Consider the following 5,971-nt stretch of genomic DNA (forward strand, 5'->3'; position numbering starts at 1 on the left):
GGACGAAGACCTCTGCAGACGGGCCAGGGACGAAGACCTCTGCAGACAGGCCAGGGACGTAGACCTCTGCAGACGGGCCAGGAACGAAGACCTCTGCAGACGGGGACAAGCCAGGAGCGTGGACCTCAGACGAAGACAAGCCGGGAGCATGGACCTCAGGTGAGCCAGGAGCGTGGACCTCAGCCGAAGACGACTCGGGAGCTTGGACCTCAGGTGAGCCAAGAGCGAGGACCTCAGCCGAAGACGACTCGGGAGCGTGGACCTCAGGTGAGCCAGGAGCGAGGACCTCAGCCAAAGGGCCAGAAGCGAGGACCTCGAGAGACGAGCCGGGAACCAGATCTGCAACATGTGCTGGAGTCAGGACTACAGCTGGAGAACCAGGAACGGGGACCAGAGACAGGGCTACAGCTGGAGAACCAGAGACCAGAGACGGGGCTGCAGCAGCAGGCGATGGATCCGGAGCTGCAGCTGGAGAACCAGGAACCAGAGACAGAGCTGCAGCTGGAGAGCCAGGAACGAGGACCAGAGGTGAGGCTGCAGGTGATGGAGCCGGGGCTACAGCTGGAGAACCAGGGACCAGAGACGGGGCTGCAGCAGCAGGTGATGGATCTGGAGCTGCTGCTAGGGAGTCAGGAACAGAAACCAGAGCTGAAGCAGCAAGTGAACCAGGAACCAGAGCTGCAGCAGGTGGTGGAGGAGTCTGGGCTGCAGCAGATGGTGGAGGAGCCGTGAACCCCTCAGGAGGACTGGAATGAGGAGCATCCACCTGGGTCTCCTCGCAGTGGGGCAGAAGCGGAGCCAGATACGTTGCCACTATGGAAGCCTGCCACCGTTGTAGCTCCTCCAGCGAGGGAGGGCTGTACTGCTCCTCTGAGGGACACAGGTACCTCTCCCCCAGCAAAATTTTCTGCCGTTCCTCCGGCGACTGAGGGCTGGGCTTTTCCTCCCTTCGCGAAGCTCTCCCCTTCTTGCGCTGGGTTCGGGGAGGACCAGCGGTTTTCCCCCCTCTCTCCGATGATTGCTTGGCACCGCCAGGTGGAGAGCGAGGAGGAGGTGGGCAGCGGGGTGCAGCAGCGCGGTGAGGCGGAGAGGGACGGAGAGGCTGTGAGGACCCAGATTTAATGGCCAAGCGGGTCCCCCAAAATGGATTCCTCCTCTCCTCCCTTTCTCTGTCTTTCTGGGCAGTCTTCTCTGCCTCACGGGCCAAAAACTCTAACAAAGTAATCATCCTCCCGCTGGGTTCAGTATGTTCTCGGGATTCTATCATGTTCGGCCGTCAGGAGTGTTTGAACCCACGTGCAGGAGGATGACGAGGACGCTCGAGGAATAAATAAAAATATATTCATTAAACAAAACAAAATCAAAACGCTGACAGGGCAGCTACTCACAAATTAATAAACCATAGAAGGATAATTCTGAGACAAAGACAAGACACCAGTGAACTGAATATATACACACACACTGATTAGGACTATGACAGACACCTGCAGTGATTAACATTAGACACAGGTGAGACAGGGGCTGAACACAAGGGAAAACACTGAGTGCTGGAAACATGAGGAAACAGACCAAACCAAAACCCCACACTTGCGGCCACAGCGCCGGTAAGCCTCCTCGACAATAGAGGCATAGAACATGGCCCACTCTGACTCAATGTCCCCTACCTCCCCCGGAACATGTTTGATGTTCTCCCAGAGGTGGGAGTTAAAGCTCCATCTCACAGGAGACTCTGCCAGACTTTCCCAGCAAAACCTCACAATACATTTGGGCCTGCCAGGTCTGACCGGCATCCTCCCCCACCATCGAAGCCAACTCACCACCAGATAGTGATCAGTGGACAGCTCTGCCCCTCTCTTCACCCGAGTGTTCAAGACATGTGGCCGCAGATCAGATGAGACGACGACAAAATTGATCATTGAACTGCGGCCTAGGGTGTCCTAGTGCCAAGAGCACATATGGACACCATTATACTTGAACATGATGTTTGTTATGGACAATCCATGACGAGCACAGAAGTCCAACAACAGAACACCACTCGGGTTCAGATCAGGGGGGCTGTTCCTCCCAACCACACCCCTCCAGGTCTCACTGTCTTTGCCCACATGAGCATTGAAGTCCCCAAGTAGAACAAGGGAGTCCCCAGGAGGTGCACTTTCCAGTACCCCCTCCAAGGACTCCAAAAAAGGTGGATAATCTGAACTGCCGTTTGATGCATAAGCACAAACGACAGCCAGAACCCATCCCCCCACACGTAGGCGGATGGAGGCTACCCTCTCATTCACCAGGGTGAACCCCAACTCACAGGCACCAAGATAGGGGGCAATAAGTATGCCCACTCCTGCTCAGCGCCACTCACCAGGGGCAAGTCCAGAGTGGAAGAGTGTTCACCCCCTCTCAAGGAAACTGGTTCCAGAGCCAGAGCCATGCGTAGATGTGAGTCCGACTATTTCTAGCCGGAACCTCTCAACCTCACACACCAGCTCAGGCTCCTTCCCCACCAGTGAGGTGACATTCCACGTCCTAATAGCCAGCTTCTGTAGCTGAGGATCAGACCGCCTGGGTCCCCGCCCTCGGCCACCATTCATCCCACATTGCACCCGATCCCTTTGGCCCCTCCCACAGGTGGTGAGCCCATGGGAAGGGGGACCCACGTCTCTTCTTTGGGCTGTGCCCGGCCGAGCTCCATGGATGAAAGCCCGGCCACCAGGTGCTCGCCAGCATGCAACACCTCCAGGCCTGGCTCCAGAGTGGGGCCGCGGTGACCCACGTCTGGGCGAGGGAACATCGAGTCCATTTATTTTTCTCATCATAGGGGTGTTTGGGCTGCACTTTGTCTGGTCCCTCACCTAGGACCTGTCTGCCTTGGGTGACCCTACTAGGGGCGTGAAGCCACTGACAGCATAGCTCATAAGATCATTGGGACACTCAAACCCCTCCACAATGGTAAGGTGGCAGCCCAGGGAGGGACAACACTGACCAGATCATTGTAATACTTGATTTATTTACATAATGATTTTAATTGCTGGATGGCCGGCCCCTGAACTGCTGGCTTTCAGAAAACTCTGTGATCAGGGTTAACATAAGAGAATTTAGACAGGCAGTCTAAAGCCCCTTTCACACTATGCTTGAGACACCTTCCTGTACTTGTTTTTTAGTGTTAAAAAAAAAAAATGCATTATTTTCCTCAAAAATTTCTTTGCTTTGTACCTTGTTTATTTTCTGGCAGTGTGAGGGAAATTTAGCCATCTTGTCTTAACAGACACAACTGTTTAACATCATTCTTGCCATTCAAGTGAAAATGTAGACTATATTCCTCCTCACACTAAAAGACAGAGCTGTCACTGCAGGTTGGCAGAAGAACAGAGAATCTACGTCTGCACCTAAGATGTAAGAGAGTTTGAAACCAATAATTTTCCAGGCTATAGGCAGAAATAGATGTTTTGGGCATTTCAGTTTGTAGGTGTGATTGCAGGTGTGCCTTTACTGGTTGTTTAAACGTCTTGACACTGTTATCACAGGGTTAGGTGTTCATGTTTACTCCCTGACCAGTTCGTACGGTCAGATATACAGGCTGAAAGTACAGTTCCATGGGCATAAGGTACTAAAGCACCATTTCTCAAGCTTTCCTTTAGTAGTCTTATGGCTGCAGGAACTGCATTTGCTAAAGAAATGTATGAATATCAACAACAGTTTCCTTCCTGTGTCATTTTATACACGAGGGAGATCAGACCAAAGCCAGACTGATTGGATTAACAAGTTTATTTAACGTTTTGCCACTTTACAAAACACAGCACTGAGACATATTACTCACTTGCACGCTAATTTTAATTTGCTTGTCCTTGCCAGCCAGTTGTTAAGTGCATAAAATTAGATTTACATAAATTTGCATGGTGAATATTGAAGCTGTGTGGCTGTATTTTATTATGAGTGCTAACATTTTGTATTGTTACTGTTAGAGATTAACAATAGTGTCACTGTAGAGCCACATAAGACATAGATAGTGCATTGTTAATATAATGCACTTTGTTGACCAGTCATACCATAGAGAGCTATTATAAATTTTTGATATTTAAGACAGGGAGCGTTTGTATTTACTGTTTTAGTAGAAATCTTTTTGGTCACTGTCTCTTTGTTTCTGTGTGTGTGGGAGTGAGATAAGCATTCTGATTAATGGCAGGATCTGTTATCTCTATTCAAATTCACCAGCAGATGTGAAAGACAGTAGGCTAGGCGCACTGAGGGAGGGTGTTGAGATGATGCAGCAGCCTGTGCAGATCTCTAAGCCTAAGGGGCAAATTCTTCAGACGTTACATACAAATAAAATACATGCAAATCGTTTGTTTTTCTTTACTTTGGTTTGGAACACAGTAAAATATCTCATTCCCCTCTGGAACATAGTTATAAACTATATTCCAGAGGGAAACTGAAGACTGAGAGGCTGTTTGAATCAATTTGTCTTTTCTCGTTTTTGTCTCAGGCTGACCAGTTGATGTTTGCTATGCATTTTGTGAAAGGCATGTACCCAGAACTCTTCCAGGAGAATGTGAGTACTTATTTTATATTTCATTTTCGGATCGTTATTACTCAACTCAGAGAGGTTGATTTGTTTAAGTGTTGGCTTTGAGCTTAAACATTAAAACAATTAATGTTTGTCTTTGTTGTAGGAGTGGAACGTCTTCATTGGATCCATAGTTGGAGAAATGTTTAAGAAAGAAGTAATACTTTTATCAAGTATTGGATAAAAACGTGTGTTTTTTTTCTTTGAATAACACTTGTTTTTATCATCAGGAGTTTCCTTCTTGGATTGATCAGGAGAGACATGGAACGGTGGCCATTTTGAAAGTAAGAACACAGATATAAAGGTTGATACTGCGTTTAATTGCAAAGATTGAAATTAGTATTACTGCACAGATTGTTAAAATGCACATAAATTGAGTGTATAGGTTAATAATCCAAAAATAATAATATTCAGAATTTCATGTCAGTAAAGTTAGCTTTCCCAAGCTAAAGTTTAGGTGTGTTTGTTTACTGTGATGTCATTTTTCGGTCACTTTTTTGCAGACTACATTCCCAGCTTTCTACCAGACGTTGTGTTTGAGCGACTCAGACCTTTGGCTGTCCTTCTTGCAAAGCTCACAGTGTGAACAGGAAATCCCATCAAGCATTTCCAAAAAGATTAGTCTCTTCCAACAGGTCAGCATTCATTCAACCTCCTAACTCTGTAACACTGAAACTAAAATCGATTTTCAACTTTTGGTTCAAGTTTTTCTTAAAAAGCAAAACCTCTTTATGTTTGTTTCTGTTAGGACAACAGATTTTCTAGATTTTTATTTTTATTTTTTTCCTCTGATAAGCTTTTTCTGTTATAATGGTTTTTAGGGTTTGATAAATATAAAATAAAAGGAGTGTTTCAAAAAATAAATTTGTGAAAGCTAAAAAAAAAAAATTGGATGAGGCACGAATATGATTTTTTTGAATAAATTTAATATAAATTAACTACAATGGGAGAAATAATAAAATTTTGCTCTTGAACTTCCTTTATCCAATCATTGAAGCTAACCTCAAGACTAATACTATCACCCAATCTTACACCCTTCCTTGTAAATAAGTTGTAAATGAACATAAATTCTTACTTCTTCTGGTAAGAATTTGAACATTTGGACAAAAGAATCCAGCAAGCAAAATGTTATCAGAGGAAGAGCTCATACCATGTCGGATCCCAGCAGCAGCCTTGGCGAGGGACCAAACTTAATCAAGCGGTCTTATATTTTAAATAAACATCTTATATTTTAAATAAACTTCAATGTGAAGCCAGATAACTTGTTTGTTTATAAATGTATTGTAAAAATGACCTTAAAGTTTCTGACACTTTGAGAGTGGATGTGTGCAATACAAATTGTTGCACTGCATGAAATATGCTTCAAATAAAAGTAAGATAGACCTTGATATTATTATTTTAATCTGTACTTCT

General features: G+C 45.8%; 1 long non-coding RNA gene across 1 annotated transcript; it reads left to right on the plus strand.

Annotated features, from left to right (window-relative positions):
* Positions 1 to 4,496: 4,496 nt before the first annotated feature.
* LOC119410493 lies at positions 4,497 to 5,075 on the plus strand. Its single transcript, XR_005186846.1, has 4 exons — positions 4,497 to 4,543; positions 4,665 to 4,715; positions 4,789 to 4,842; positions 5,062 to 5,075. It is a non-coding gene; the product is annotated as an uncharacterized LOC119410493 (long non-coding RNA).
* Positions 5,076 to 5,971: the final 896 nt, after the last annotated feature.

Source organism: Nematolebias whitei, chromosome 6 (assembly GCF_014905685.2).
Source record: "Nematolebias whitei isolate Nwh7 chromosome 6, NemWhi1, whole genome shotgun sequence".
NCBI lineage: Eukaryota > Metazoa > Chordata > Actinopteri > Cyprinodontiformes > Rivulidae > Nematolebias > Nematolebias whitei.